Here is a 17,474-nt window from a genome sequence, read left to right as displayed (position 1 = left end):
GTTAATAACTTTAATTAATGTCGGCGATGTCGAGGGGTGGCAGATTAGGGGTGTTTAGACTAGGGGTTAATGTCAGGGTGTTAGGTTTAAATGTAATTTTCTTTTCCCCATAGACATCAATAGGGTTGCGTTACGGCAATCTCCATTCCGTGATCACAGGTGTTAGTTTTTCTGTCTAACACTTTCTCCCCATTGATGTTTATGGGGGAAAGCGTGCACCTGCACGTAAACTCAGCCCTTGGCTTTTGTGTGGTATGGAGCTTAATGCACCATAAAGCACAGCACAAGGAGGTTTTTCAGTAACTCGTAATGGCAGCGCTATGGAAAGTGCAACAACACAAGATTTTTGGCATTATTTTCGCACCCTGTTTAGCGCAAAACTAGGTGAAAATTAGTTAATTGATAAATAACTGGATAAAAGACAGGGAAAAACAAATAGCTGTAAATGGATCATACTTAGATTGGACAAAGGTAATCAGTGGAGTCCCCCTGAAATCAGTACTGGGCTCTGTTCTTTTTAATATTTTTATTAATGACTTGAGTAAGTAAAGGGACACTGAACCCAAATTGTTTCTTTCATGATTCAGATAGAGCAGGCAATTTTAAGCAACTTTCTAATTTACTCCTATTATCCTATTATCAATTTTTCTTCGTTTTCTTGCTATCTTTATTTGAAAAAGCAGGAATGTTAGCTTACGAACTGGCCCATTTTTGGTTCAGCACCCTGGATAGCGCTTGCTGATTGGTGAATACCATTTAGCCACCAATCAGCAAGTACAACCTAGGTGTTGAACCAAAGATGGGCTGGCTCGTAAGCTTACATTCCTGCTTTTTTAAATAAAGATACTAAGAGAATGAAGAAAAATTGATAGTAGGAATAAATTAAAAAGTTGCTTAAAATTGCATGCTCTATCTGAATCATGAAAGAAAAAAATATGGGTTCAGTATCCCTTTTAATAGCAACATCTCTATTTTTGCAGATTATACAAAGTTATGAAAGGTCTTTAGGTCAATGCAGGATGAAATTGCTTTACAAGGGGATTTAAAAAAATTAGCAGAATGACAGATATATGGAAAATGAAATTTAATACTGGAAAATGTAAGGTTCTACATTTTGAAAGTAAAAATACGCAGGCAACCTATTATTTAAATGGAACTAGACTTAGCAAAACAGAGGAGGAAATGGATTTGGGAGTAACAAGCTAAAGATGGGTGCACAATGCAGGACAGTGGGTTCTAAGGCTAATAAGATACTAGCAAATATTAAAAGAGGCATTGATGTAAAGGAGGAAAGCATAATTTTGTCACTATATACATTTCTGGTAAGACCTCACCTTGAGTATGGAGTGCAGTTCTGGGGACTATTCTCTAAAAAAGACATTACAGACTTTGAGAAGGGCCACAAAACTTGTAAGGGGAATGGAGAATTTAAGCTATAAGGAGAGGTTAGCTGAACTTTGTCTGTTTTCTCTAGGAAAAAGGTGTTTGAGAGGTGACATGATTACTTTATATAAATATATTCAAGACCCAAATACAGAGATGGCAAAAGCTCTGTTTATACAAAGAATATTGTTTGAGGAAAGGAGATTTAATCTCCAGCAACGTAAACGTTTTTTTTCACTGTAAGAGCAATTAAATTGTGGAACTCATTACCTAAGGAGGTAGTAAATGCCAAAACCTTAGATTTTAAACGTGGTTTAGATACAACCTGTGGTATACACTCTAATGTAGCCACAATCATTTTTTACTTTAAGCACAATTATTTAGAGTGCCACTTGTAATCTGGTCCTAATTGTTTTGTGTATTTTGCTTAATATCACATGCTCTCAGTGTGAGGGTAAAACACTGTGAAATCTGTGGGGGGAAGTTTTACAGAATACTCCAGACCTGGAGGAGAAATTTTGCCACACCCATGGAACACCCTGGTTTAATCCACTAGCATAGGCAGGGAAACTAATTTTACAATAAGGAAAATAATACACTTTGAATTTTATATTCTAGATATGAATTTCACTGTGGTTATGATTTCTTGCACAGTTGTTTCTTTCTTCAATTTCAATAATAATAATTGTTTTAATAGGTGTTTCCCAATTTAATTTTGATTTTTAAACAGTACGATTTATTTAGTGCATATTTTTATTTCAATAATTAATTTATTCATTTTATTTTATTTTTAAATTACGATTTTTTGCAAGTTTTATTGTAACTTATGCATCACCTTCACATACTTAAAAGAAGGGAAACATTACCCATTTGGAAAATACGCTGTTCTCAAGGTAAAAACTGCCTTTACAGAATTAGGATAGATGCTTCATATTACTGGAAAGATTTATTATAGAATCTCACAAAACCAGAGAAAGGGTTATGCATTAACATAACAATATAAATATCATAACCCCAGAGAGAGATTGAAAAAAAATCATTTTCATAATGCCTTTTTTTAAATAAATAAATTAATAATGGTATTTTACATCTAACTCAGGAAAATAATAACACTCATCTTATAATTAATACTCGGCTAGATTACGAGTTTTGCGTTGTGAGCTGTGCGTTGCTAAATTGCAGTTTATTCTCACCGCTCACTTTCCTGCAGCTCTGGTATTAAAGGTTTTTATCAACCCAGCGTTAAAAGGCAAGAAGTAAGCGTAGAGCAAAATTGTGCTCCACACTGCACTCCAATACCAGCGCTGCTTAAGTGAGCGGTGATCTGGTTATACGTGCAAAAACCTACAAAAAAGCAGCGTAAAGCTCCTTAACGCAGCCCCATTGATTCCTATGGGGAAACACATTTTATGTTTACACCTAACACCCTAACATGAACCCCGAGCCTAAACACCCCTAACCTTACACTTATTAAACCCTAATCGTCCGCCCCTGACATCGCCGACACCTACATTATATTTATTAACCCCTAATCTGCCGCCCCAACGTTGCCGCCACTATAATAAACATATTAACCTATAAACCACCCTACTCCAGCATCGCAAACACTATTTAAATATTATTAACCCCTAATCTGCCGCCCCTAACATCGCCGCCACCTACCTACATTTATTAACCCCTAATATGCCACCCCCAATGTCGCCTCCACTATATTATATTTATTATCCCCTAAATCTAAGTCTAACCCTAACACCCCCTAACTTAAATATAATTTAAATAAATATTAAGAAAAATTCCTATGATTAACTAAATAATTCCTATTTAAAAGTAAATACCTATAAAATAAACCCTAAGCTAGCTACAATATAACTAATAGTTACATTGTATCTAGCATAGGGTTTATTTTTATTTTACAGGCAAGTTTGTATTTATTTTAACTAGGTAGAATAGTTACTAAATAGTTATTAACAATTTAATAACTACCTAGCTAAAATAAATACAAATTTACCTGTAAAATAAAACCTAACCTAAGTTACAATAACACCTAACACTACACTACAATTAAATAAATTCCCTACATCAAATACTATTAAATAAATAGCTAAATTACAAAAAAAACTAACACTAAATTACAGAAAATAAAAAACAAATTGCAAGATCTTTAAACTAATTACACCTAATCTAATAGCCCTATCAAAATAAAAAAGCCCACCCAAAATAAACAAAACCCTAGCCTAAACTAAACTACCAATAGCCCTTAAAAGGGCCTTTTGCAGGGCATTGCCTCAAAGAAATCAGCTCTTTTACCTGTAAAAAAAAGACACAAACAACCCCCCAACAGTAAAACCCATCACCCACACAACCAACCCCCCAAATAAAACCCTAACTAAAAAAACCTAAGCTCCTCATTGCCCTGAAAAGGGCATTTGGATGGGCATTGCCTTTAAAAGGGCATTTAGCTCTATTGTAGCTCAAAGCCCCAACCTAAAAAATAAACCCACCCAATACACCCTTAAAAAATCCTAACACTAACCCCCGAAGATTCACTTACCGGGAGAAGTCTTCATCCAAGCGGCAAGATGTCCTCAATGAAGCTGACAGAAGTGGTCCTCCAGATGGGCAGAAGTGGTCCTCCAGACGGGCAGAAGTCTTCATCCAGACGGCATCTTCAATCTTCATCCTTCCGTTGCGGAGCGGCTCCATCTTCAAGACATCCGGCGCGGAGCATCCTCTTCTTGCGATGGCTAATAACGAATGAAGGTTCCTTTAAATGACATCATCCAAGATGGCGTCCCTTGAATTCCGATTGGCTGATAGAATTCTATCAGCCATTCTATATTAAGGTTGAAAAAATCCTATTGGCTGATCCAATCAGCCAATAGGATTGAGCTTGAATTTTATTTGCATCAGCCAATAGAATTTTTTCAACCTTAATTCCAATTGGCTGAAAGAATTCTATGAGCCAATCGGAATCTAAGGGATGCCATCTTGGATGACGTCATTTATAGGTACCTTCATTCAGCAAGAAGACGTCATTGGAAGAGTATGCTCCGCGCCAGATGTCTTGAAGATGAAGCCGCTCCGTGCCGGATGGATGAAGATAGAAGATGCCGTCTGTATAGGGTGACCATATTGCCGCTTTAAAAAGGGAACACATATAAAAAAAAAATATGTCAGGGTTCTTATACAGAACATTTCTTTAAACAGCCTTGAAAAAATCCCTGACATATGTATTTTTCATATGTGTCCCTTTTTAAAGCGGCAATATGGTCACCCTACGTCTGGATGAAGACTTCTGCCCATCTGAAGGACCACTTCTGCCCGTCTGGAGGACCACTTCTGTCGGCTTTGTTGAGGACATCTTGAAGCTTGGATGAAGACTTCAGGGTTAGTGTTAGGATTTTTTAAGGGTGTATTGGGTGGGTTTATTTTTTAGGTTAGGGCTTTGGGCTGCAATAGAGCTTAGGTTTTTTTAGTTAGGCTTTTATTGGGGGGGTTGGTTGTGTGGGTGGTGGGTTTTACTGTTGGGGGGTTGTTTGTATTTTTTTTTACAGGTAAAAGAGCTGATTTCTTTGGGGCAATGCCCAGCAAACGGCCCTTTTAAGGGCTATTGGTAGTTTAGTTTAGGCTAGGGATTTTTTTTTTATTTTGATAGGGCTATTAGATTAGGTGTAATTAGTTTAAAGATCTTGTAATTTGTTTTTTATTTTCTTTAATTTAGTGTTTGTTTTATTTTTGTAATTTAGCTAATTTAATTTAATTTATTAAATTGTAGTTAATTTAGGGAATGTATTTAATTGTAGTGTAATGTTAGGTGTTATTGTAACTTAGGTTAGGTTTTATTTTGCAGGTACATTTGTATTTATTTTAGCTAGGTAGTTATTAAATAGTTAATAACTATGTAGTAACTATTCTACCTAGTTAAAATAAATACAAACTTGCCTGTAAAATAAAAATAAACCCTAAGCTAGATACAATGTAACTATTAGTTATATTGTAGCTAGCTTAGGGTTTATTTTATAGGTAAGTATTTACTTTTAAAAAGGAATTATTTAGTTAATGATTGGAATTTGTATTTAGATTTATATAAATTATATTTGTTAGGTGTTAGGGTTAGACTTAGGTTTAAAGGGTTAATAAATTTAGAATAGTGGCAGCGACGTTGGGGACGGCAGATTAGGGGTTACTAAATGTAGGTAGGTGGCGGCGAAGTTGGGGGCAGCAGATTAGGGTTTAATAGGTATAATGTAGGTGGCGGCGATGTCCGGAGCGGCAGATTAGGGGTTAATAAGTATAATGTAGGTGGCGGAGATGTTGGGGGAGGCAGTTTAGGGGTTTTCTTGCTATCTTTATTTGAAAAAGCAGGAATGTTAGCTTACAAGCCGGACCATTTTTGGTTCAGCACCCTGGATAGCGCTTGCTGATTGGTGAATACCATTTAGCCACCAATCAGCAAGTACAACTTAGGTGCTGAACCAAAGATAGGCTGCCTCGTAAGCTTACATTCCTGCTTTTTTAAATAAAGATACTAAGAGAACAAAGAAAAATTGATAGTAGGAGTAAATTAAAAAGTTGCTTAAAATTGCATGCTCTATCTGAATCATGAAAGAAAAAAACATGGGTTCAGTATCCCTTTTAATAGCAACATCTCTATTTTTGCCAATTATACAAAGTTATGAAAGGTCATTAGGTCAGTGTAGGATGAAATTGCTTTACAAGGGGATTTAAAAAAATTTGCAGAATGGGCAGATAAATGGAAAATGAAATTTAATACTGGAAAATGTAAGGTTCTACATTTTGAAAGTAAATATAAGCAGGCAACCTATTATTTAAATGGAACTAGATATAGCAAAACAGAGGAGGAAAGGGATTTGGGAGTAACAAGCTAAAGATGGGTGTACATTGCAGGACAGTGGCTTCTAAGGCTAATAAGATACTAGCAAATATTAAAAGAGGCATTGATGTAAAGAAGGAAAGCATAATTTTGTCACTGTATACATTTCTGGTAAGGCCTCACCTTGAGTATGGAGTGCAGTTCTGGGGACTATTCTCTAAAAAAGATATTACAGACTTAGAGAAGGGCCACAAAACTTGTAAGGGGAATGGAGAATTTAAGCTATAAGGAGAGGTTTGCTGAACTTTGTCTGTTTTCTCTAGGAAAAAGGTGTTTGAGAGGTGATATGATTACTTTATATAAATATATTCAAGGCCCATATACAGAGATGGTGAAAGCTCTGTTTATACCAAGAATACTGTTTGTGACAAGAGGTTACAATTTAAGACTGGAGGAAAGGAGATTTAATCTCCAGCAACGTAAACATTTTTTTTTCACTGTAAGAGCAATTCAGTTGTGGAATTCATTACCTAAGGAGGTAGTAAATGCCAAAACCTTAGATTTTAAACATGGTTTAGACACATTTCTGTCTAGAAACAAAATTCAGGGGTGTTAAATGGTTCACTTTTTAATGGGTTAGTTTAAGATCAACTGGAGATTTTATTTTAGGTAAAATAAGATTTGTATAGGTTGAACTCGATGGACAAATCCTGCAGCTAATACAAATCAGAGTACTCTGCTTTTAGTGTATAGTATCTTACCATCATCTTTATTTTCTTATGCATGTATTTTCTATTAGGGTAATAAGTGCTAGATTACAAGTGTCACATTAATGATAGCGCAGGCAGCGATACGCAATATTACCGGACCCCACAAACATTAGCGTGCAACTTGATATTACGAGTCCATAGTAAAGTGCTTTAACCAGAGAAGGATAAGTGCCATTTCATCGCAATCTATACTTTTAATGGATTTTGCACATGCACTACCTGTGGTATGCGCTCTAATGTAGCCACAATCATTTTTTACTTTGAGCGCAATTATTTAGCGTGCCACTTGTAATCTTGGTCCTAATTGTTTTGTGTATTTTGCTCAATAACACATGCTCTCAGTGTGAGGGTAAAACACTGTGAAATCTGTGGGGGAAAGTTTTACAGAATACTCCAGACCTGGAGGAGAAATTTTGCCACACCCATGGAACGCCCTGGTTTAGTCCACTAGCAGAGGCGGGGAAACTAATTTTACAATAAGGAAAATAATACACTTTGAATTTTATATTCTAGATATGAATTTCACTGTGGTTATGATTTCTTGCACAATTGTTTCTTTCTTGCACAATTTCAATAATAATAATTGTTTTAATATGTTTTTCCCAATTTAATTTTGATTTTTAAACAGTACAATTTATTTACTGCATATTTTTATTTCAATAATTAATTTATTCATTTTATTTGATTTTTAAATTACGATTTTTTGCAAGTTTTATTGTAACTTATGCATCACCTTCACATACTTAAAAGAAGGGAAACAGTGCCCATTTGGAAAATACGCTGTTCTCAAGGTAAAAACTGCCTTTACAGAATTAGGATAGATGCTTCATATTACTGGAAAGATTTATAATAGAAACTCACAAAACCAGAGAATGGCTTACGCATTAACATAACAATATAAATATCATAACCCCAGAGAGAGATTGAAAAAAATAATTAGCATAATGCCTTTTTTAAAATAAATAAATTAATAATGGTATTTTACATCTAGCTCAGGAAAAGAATAACACTCATCTTATAATTAATACTCGGCTAGATTACAAGTTTTGCGTTAGGAGCTGTGCGTTACTAACTTGCAGTTTATTCTCACCGCTCACTTTCCTGCAGCGCAGGTATTAAAGGTTTTTATCAACCTGGAGGTAAAAGGCAAGAAGTAAGTGTACAGCAAAATTGTGCTCCACACTGCACTCCAATACCAGCGCTGTTTAAGTGAGCGGTGAGCTGGTTATACGTGCAAAAACCTGCAGAAAAGCAACATAAAGCTCCTTAACGCAGCCCCATTGATTCCTATGGGGAAACACATTTTATGTTTACACCTAACACCCTAACATGAACCCCGAGTCTAAACACCCCTAAAATTACACTTATTAACCCCTAATCTGCCGCCCCCGACATCGCCGACACCTACATTATGTTTATTAACCCCTAATCTGCCGCCCCAACGTTGCCGCCACTATAATACAGATATTAACCCCTAAACCGCCGTACTCCCGCATCGCAAACACTATTTAAATATTATTAACCCCTAATCTGCCGCCCCTAACATCGCCGTCACCTACCTACATTTATTAACCCCTAATCTGCCACCCCCAACGTCTCCGCTACTATATTATATTTATCAACCCATAAATCTATGTCTAACCGTAACACCCCCTAACTTAAATATAATTTAAATAAATATAAAGAAAAATTACTATCATTAACTAAATAATTCCTATTTAAAACCTAATATTTACCTATAAAATAAACCCTAAGCTAGCTACAATATAACTAATAGTTACATTGTATCTAGCTTAGGGTTTATTTTTATTTTACAGGCAAGTTTGTATTTATTTTAACTAGGTAGAATAGTTACTAAATAGTTATTAACTATTTAATAGCTACCTAGCTAAAATAAATACAAATTTACCTGTAAAATTAAACCTAACCTATGTTACAATAACACCTAACACTACACTACAGTTAAATAAATTCCCTACATTAAATACAGTTAAATACATTAGCTAAATTACAAAAAAAACTAACACTAAATTACAGAAAATAAAAACAAATTAAAGATCTTTAAACTAATTACACCTAATCTAATAGCCCTATCAAAATAAAAAAAAGCCCACCCAAAATAAAAAACCCTAGCCTAAACTAACTAAAAAAACCTAAGCTCCCCATTGCACTGAAAAGGGCATTTGGATGGGCATTGCCCTTAAAAGGGCATTTAGCTCTATTGCAGCTCAAAGCCCCAACCTAAAAAATAAACCCACCCAATACACCCTTAAAAAATCCTAACACTAACCCCCGAAGATTCACTTACCGAGAGAAGTCTTCATCCAAGTGGCAAGATGTCCTCAATGAAGCCGACAGAAGTGGTCCTCCAGACGGGCAGAAGTCTTCATCCAGACAGAATCTTCAATCTTCATCCTTCCGACGCGGAGCGGCTCCATCTTCAAGAGATCCAGCGTGGAGCATACTCTTCTTTTGATGGCTAACGACGAAGGTTCCTTTAACGAAGGTTCCTTTAAATGACGTCATCCAAGATGGTGTCCCTTGAATTCCGATTGGCTGATAGAATTCTATCAGCCAATCTAAATTAAGGTTGAAAAAATCCTATTGGCTGATCCAAGCAGCCAATAGGATTGAGCTTGCATTCTATTTGCATCAGCCAATAGGATTTTTTCAACCTTAATTCCAATTGGCTGAAAGAATTCTATCAGCCAATCAGAATCTAAGGGACGCCATCTTGGATGACGTCATTTAAAGGTACCTTCATTCAGCAAGAAGACGTCATTGGAAGAGGATGCTCCGTGCCGGATGTCTTGAAGATGGAGTCACTCCATGGATGAAGATAGAAGATGCCGTCTGGATAGGGTGACCATATTGCCGCTTTAAAAAGGGACACATATGAAAATACATATGTCAGGGTTCTTATACAGAAAATTTCTTTAAACAGCCTTGAAAAAATCCCTGACATATGTATTTTTCATATCTGTCCCATTTTAAAGCGGCAATATGGTCACCTGGATGAAGACTTCTGCCTGTCTGGAGGACCACTTCTGCCGGCTTCGTTGAGGACATCTTGCCGCTTGGATGAAGACTTCGGGGTTAGTGTTAGGATTTTTTAAGGGTGTATTGGGTGGGTTTATTTTTTAGGTTAGGGCTTTGGGCTGCAATAGAGCTAAATGCCCTTTTAAGGGCAATGCTCATACAAATGCCCTTTTCAGGGCAATGGGGAACTTAAGTTTATTTAGTTAGGCTTTTATTTGTGGGGTTGGTTGTGTGGGTGGTGGGTTTTACTGTTGGTGGGTTGTTTGTATTTTTTTTTTTACAGGTAAAAGCTGATTTCTTTGGGGCAATGCCCAGCAAAAGGCCCTTTTAAGGGCTTTTGGTAGTTTAGTTTAGGCTAGGGTTTTTTTATTTTGGGTGGGCTTTTTTTATTTTGATAGGGCTTTTAGATTAGGTGTAATTAGTTTAAAGATCTTGTAATTTGTTTTTTATTTTTTGTAATTTAGTGGGGTTTTTTTTTGTAATTTAGCTAATTTTATTTAATTTATTTAATTGTATTTAATTTAGGGAATTTATTTAATTGTAGTGTAGTGTTAGGTGTTATTGTAATTTAGGTTAGGTTTTATTTTACAGGTAAATTTGTATTTATTTTAGCTAGGTAGTTATTAAATAGTTAATAACTATTTAGTACTATTCTACCTAGTTAAAATAAATACAAACTTGCCTGTAAAATAAAAATAAACCCTAAGCTAGATACAATGTAACTATTAGTTATATTGTAGCTAGCTTAGGGTTTATTTTATAGGTAAGTATTTAGTTTTAAATAGGAATTATTTATTTAATGATAGGAATTTGTATTTAGATTTATTTAAATTATATTTAAGTTAGGGGTTGTTAGGGTTAGGGTTAGACTTAGGTTTAAAGGGTTAATAAATTTAGAATAGTGGCAGCGACGTTGGGGACGGCAGGTTAGGGGTTAATAAATGTAGGTAGGTGATGGCGATGTTGGAGGCAGCAGATTAGGGGTTAATAGGTATAATGTCAGTGGCGGCGATGCCCGGAGCGGCAGATTCGGGATTAATAAGTATAATGTAGGTGGCGGCGACGTTGGGGGTGGCAGATTAGGGGTTAATAAATGTAGGTAGGTGGCAGCGATGTTAGGGGCATCAGATTAGGGGTTAATAATATTTAACTAGTGTTTGCGAGGCGGGAGTGCGACGGTTTAGGGGTTAATATGTTTATTATAGTGGCGTCGATGTCCAGAGCGGCAGATTAGGGGTTAATACATTTATTTTAGTGTTTGTGGTGTGGGAGGGCCTTGGTTTAGGTAATAGGTAATTTATGGGTGTTAGTGTACTTTTTAGCACTTTAGTTATGAGTTTTATGCTACACATTTGTAGCGTAAAACTCATAACTACTGACTTTAAAATGCGTTAGGAATCTTGGCGGTAGAGGGTGTACCGCTCACTTTTTGGCCTCCCAGGCAAACTAGTAATACCGTCGCTATGGAAGTCCCACTGAAAAAAGCCTTTACAAAATTTACGTAATTTGATTTACGGTAAGGCCAAAAAAGTGTGCGGTACACCTATACCTGCAAGACTCGTAATACCAGTGGGCGTAAAAAAGCAGCGTTAGGACCTGTTAACGCTGCTTTTTTACCTTAACGCAAAAATCGTAATCTAGTCGACTGTTTGCTACTTCATTTGTGTAAGACTCACATGGTATTCTTGTTTGCACATAGACTTAAGACTTGAATAAATAGCGCTGCGTTTCTCAGATTATATATGAACCAATATGGTTAGAAATGTGCATAGACGATTGGTAACGTCAGCTTGTGTGCAGGTGAATTTCTGTATGTGAAATTCGCATTCATGGGTGAATTTGCATTTTGGACACAGAGATTTGCATGTGAAGAAAACTCATTGCATGCAAATTAACAATACTATGATTATCTGCAAAATGTTAGGATGCCCTGACCTTACTTGGACCCTGATGTTCAAAACATTGACAGACTGACAAGAAACTGCCTTACTAGCCTCGTCAGCCTTACAGTCCATTAATCTTTACCTCACAGGCAGTGCGCTCGCTGAAACTAAAAATAGTTTCTGTGTAGGCACACTCCAAATATTACCTGCGGGACCTAAGTTTTACACCTACTCTAACTACCCCAGGTGATTTAGTCTCACCAGCTAATGGCCGCTACCCTCCTTGCAAGCTGCACTTCGAACATATTGCACTGGTATCGATGTGTCCGAATCAAAGTGCAGCCTACTCCCACTAACTCCTGGAATGCCTATACCTACGTCACATCTAACCTACACTTTCCCTGCATCACCTCACTACCTCCCACCTATCACCTTCTCCTACGTCAGAGTTAACCTACACTCCTCCTTCACCGGCCAGCTAAATCCCCCTAACCGCCTACACCTACAAGGTTTTGCCAGCCCTCCAGCGTTTACCACATCTCCTTGACAAAATTTTCATGTATAATGTAGATTATTTAAAGTATTGTAGATATCTTAAAAGGAATTTATTGTTGTTTGCTATTAATTCAAACATAATTCAAAGTATTACATAACTGCATGCCTGTTATGTAATAATACAATTGTAATACTAATGAATTTTGTAACATAAATATAAATTTAAAAAAATATATTTATGTTTACAATGAAAAACACAAGAAAAATAAATACATATTAATTTATATATATAATAGTTAAAAGAATATGCATCATACAAAAGAATGCATCATTTTTTAAACATTACAGATAAATGCACTATTAACCCTAAGCTGCCCTAACCTAATCACCTAATCAACCCTCATACAGGTATGTGGGGTGGTTGGGTGATTAAGGACTACTGCACACTAAACCTCAATAATCACCTAATCGACCCCCACACAGGTATGGGGGTGGTTAGGTGATTAATGCCTACTAAATTCTAAACATCTATAATCACCTAATCAATCTCCATAAAGGTATGAGGGGTGGGGTTAGGCGATAAAGGCCTACTGTTTGATAAAAATCAATAATCACCTAATCAAACCCCATACAGGTATGGAGGTTGTTAGGTGATTAAGGCCTACTAAATGCTAAACATCAATAATCACCTAATCAACCCACATACAGGTATGGGGGTGGTTGAGGGATTAAAGCTTAAACTATCACATCCACATGCAAACTATAACTAAACTAAATAACACCTATCCCCCTTCTAAATAAGCCCCCTAAAAATAAAATAAAAATAAAAAAAACAAGTTACAATAAAATAAATAAGATGAATTATCTTTAGGGAAATTCCCTACAAAAGACCCTTTTAATGGTTATTGAAATGTATTTTTGTGCTATTGTTTATGGGTTTTATTTATTTTCTGTAACTTATATATTTTTATTTTATTGTAACTTTTTTCCATGTAATTTAGGGGGTTTAGTTTAGCGGGGTTTTTACTTGTTAGGTAGAGTAAGGTTAGTTTGCATTTGTGGTTTGGCGGTTTATGGTAAATAGTGTTGGGTATAGGGTAAAAAGGATAGGTAATTGTGGTGGATATGTAGTGGCATAGGGGTTAATAGGATAGTACTTGTGGTGGGTATGTGGCCATATAGGGGTTAATAGAATAGGTACTTGAGGTGGGAGTGTGGTGGTATAGGAGTTAATAGGATAGGTAATTGTGGTGGGTATGTAGTGGTATAGGGGTTAATAGGATACTACTTGTGGTGGATATGTGGCAGTATAGGGGTTAATAGAATAGGTACTTATGGTGGGTATTTGGGGGTTAATGGATTAAAGGATAATACTTGCTGTGGGTATGTGGCAGTATAGATATTTATTAGTGTACTGTTAGTTTGTGATCATGGGGTATTTTGGTTTAGGGGTTTAGGGGTATTAGGATTAATGGTTAGGAACATCAGGTCTATTTAGTTTGCATTGGTGGTTTATGGTAAATAGTGTTGGGTACTTGCAGTGGGTATGTTGCAGTATAGGGGTAAACAGGATAGGTAATCGTGGTGGGTATGTAGTGGTATTGGGGTTAATAGGATAGTACTTGTGGTGGGTATGTGGCAGTATAGGGGTTAATAGAATAGGTATTTGTGGTGGGTGGGTGGCGGTATAGAAGATAATAGGATAGGTAATTGTGGTGGGTATGTAGTGGTATAGGGGTTAATAGGATAATACATGTCATGGATATGTGGCGATATAGGGGTTAATAGAATAGGTACTTGTGGTGGTTATTTGGGGGATAATGGGTTAAAAGGATAAGGATTCCTTGGAATATTCTGTCCTGGAAAACAATGCTTAATTTTCTAATAAAATGACAGTTGTATATACCTTTAGAACATACACGGCTAGATTTAGAGTTCTGCGGCCAAAGGGGTGCGTTAGCTACGCTTGTATTTCCCCCCCCGCACCTTTTAAATACCGCTGGTATTTAGAGTTCACAGAATGGCTACGTTAGGCTCCAAAAAGGGAGCGTATAGCATAATTTACCAACACTGCAACTCTCAATAACAGCAGTGCTTACAGACGCGGCCAGCTTCAAAAACGTGCTTGTGCACGATTCCCCCATAGGAAACAATGGGGCCGTTTGAGCTGGAAAAAAACCTAACACCTGCAAAAAAGCAGCGTTCAGCTCCTAACGCAGCCCCAATGTTTCCTATGGGGAAACAGTTTCTAAGTCTGCACCTAACACCCTAACATGTACCCCGAGTCTAAACACCCCTAACCTTACACTTATTAACCCCTAATCTGCCGCCCCCACTATCGCTGACCCCTGAATATTATATTTAACCCCTAATCTGCCGCAACCTACGTTATCCCTATGAACCCCTAATCTGCTGCCCCTAACCCCCGCCGACCCCTATATTATATTTATTACCCCCTAATCTGCCCCCCCCAACGTCGCCGCTACCTACCTACAATTATTAACCCCTAATCTGCCGACCGGACCTCACCACTACTCTAATAAATGTATTAACCCCTAAAGCTAAGTCTAACCCTAACACCCCCTAAGTTAAATATAATTTTTATCTAACAAAATAAAATAAATCTTATTAAATAAATTATTCCTATTTAAAGCTAAATACTTACCTGTAAAATAAACCCTAATATAGCTACAGTATAAATAATAATTATATTGTAGCTATTTTAGGATTAATATTTATTTTACAGGCAACTTTGTATTTATTTTAACCAGGTGCAATAGCTATTAAATAGTTAATAACTATTTAATAGCTACCTAGTTAAAATAATTACCAAATTACCTGTAAAATAAATCCTAACCTAAGTTACAATTAAACCTAACACTACACTATCATTAAATTAGTTAAATACAAATACCTACAAATAAATACACTAACTAAGCTACAAAAAATAAAGAACTGTTACAAAAAATAAAAAAACAATTTTAAGCTAATTAAACCTACTCTAAGTCCCCTAATAAAATAAAAAAGCCCCCCAAAATAAAAAAATGCCCTACACTATTCTACAATAAAAATTGTAAAGCTCTTTTACCTTACCATCCCTTAAAAGGGCCTTTTGCGGGGCATTGCCCAAAGAATTCTGCTCTTTTGCCTGTAAAAAAAAATATACAATACACCCCCAACATTACAACGCACCACCCACATACCCCTACTCTAACCCAAACCCCCCTTAAATAAACCTAACACTACCCCCCTGAAGATCTTTCTACCTTGAGTCGTCTTCACTCAGCCGAGCCGAATTCTTCATCCAATCCAGGCGATGTCTTCATCCAAGCGGGGGCTGAAGAGGTCCATCATCCGGCTGAAGTCTTCATCCAAGATGGGGCTGAAGAGGTCCATCATCCGGCTGAAGTCTTCTATCAAGCGGCATCTTCAATCTTCTTTCTTCCGGCTCCATCTTCATCCCGCCGACGCGGAACATCCTTCCTCCACGATGAGCTTCCGACGAATGAAGATTCCTTTAAGGGACGTCATCCAAGATGGCGTCCCTCGAATTAAGGTAGGAAAATTCTGATTGGCTGATTGAATCAGCAAATCAGATTCAAGTTCAATCCGATTGGCTGATTGGATCAGCCAATCAGATTGAGCTTGCATTCTATTGGCTGATCGGAACAGCCAATAGAATGCGAGCTCAATCTGATTGGCTGATTGGATCGGATTGAACTTGAATCTGATTGGCTGATTCCATCAGCCAATCAGATTATTCCTACCTTAATTCTGTTTGGCTGATAGAATCCTATCAGCCAATCGGAATTCGAGGGACGCCATCTTGGATGACGTCCCTTAAAGGAACCTTCATTCATCGGGAGTTTGTCGTGGAGGAAGGATGTTCCGCGTCGGCGGGATGAAGATGGAGCCAGAAGAAAGAAGATTGAAGATGCCGCTTGATAGAAGACTTCAGCCGGATGATGGACCTCTTCCGCCCCCGCTGGGATGAAGACTTCAGCCGGATGATGGACATCTTCAGCCCCCGCTTGGATGAAAACATCGCCCAGATTGGATGAAGAATTCGGCTCGGCTGAGTGAAGACGACTCAAGGTAGGAAGATCTTCAAGGGGGTAGTGTTAGGTTTATTTAAGGGGGGTTTGGGTTAGAGTAGGGGTATGTGGGTGGTGGGTTGTAATGTTGGGGGGGGTATTGTATGTTTTTTTTTACAGGCAAAAGAGCAGAATTCTTTGGGGCATGCCCCGCAAAAGGCCCTTTTAAGGGCTGGTAAGGTAAAAGATCTTTACAATTTTTATTGTAGAATAGGGTAGGACATTTTTTTATTTTGGGGGGCTTTGTTATTTATAAGGGGGCTTAGAGTAGGTGTAATTAGCTTAAAATTGTTGTAATATTTTTATAATGTTTGTAAATAAAAAAATTTATTTTTTGTAACGTAGTTCTTTTTTTATTTTTTGTACTTTAGTTAGTGTATTTATTTGTAGGTATTTGTATTTAATTAATTTAATGATAGTGTAGTGTTAGGTTTAATTGTAACTTAGGTTAGGATTTATTTTACAGGTAATTTGGTAATTATTTTAACTAGGTAGCTATTAAATAGTTATTAACTATTTAATAGCTATTGTACCTGGTTAAAATAAATACAAAGATGCCTGTAAAATAAATATTAATCCTAAAATAGCTACAATATAATTATTATTTATATTGTAGCTATATTAGGGTTTATTTTACAGTTAAGTATTTAGCTTTAAATAGGATTAATTTATTTAATAAGATTTATTTTATTTCGTTAGATAAAAATTATATTTAACTTAGGGGGGTGTTAGTGTTAGGGTTAGACTTAGCTTTAGGGGTTAATACATTTATTAGCGTAGCGGTGAGGTCCGGTCGGCAGATTAGGGGTTAATAATTGTAGGTAGGTAGCGGCGATGTTGGGGGGGGCAGATTAGGGGTTAATAAATATTATGTAGGGGTCGGCGTACATAGGGATAATGTAGGTGGCGGCGGTGTGCGGTCGGCAGATTAGGGGTTAAAAAAATTTAATAGCGTGCCGGCGATGTGGGGGGGCCT

The sequence above is a fragment of the Bombina bombina genome, chromosome 4 (assembly GCF_027579735.1).
Source record: "Bombina bombina isolate aBomBom1 chromosome 4, aBomBom1.pri, whole genome shotgun sequence".
Classification (NCBI taxonomy): Eukaryota; Metazoa; Chordata; class Amphibia; order Anura; family Bombinatoridae; genus Bombina; species Bombina bombina.
The sequence above is the reverse complement of the archived record's forward strand: the minus strand, read 5'-3'. Positions refer to the sequence as shown.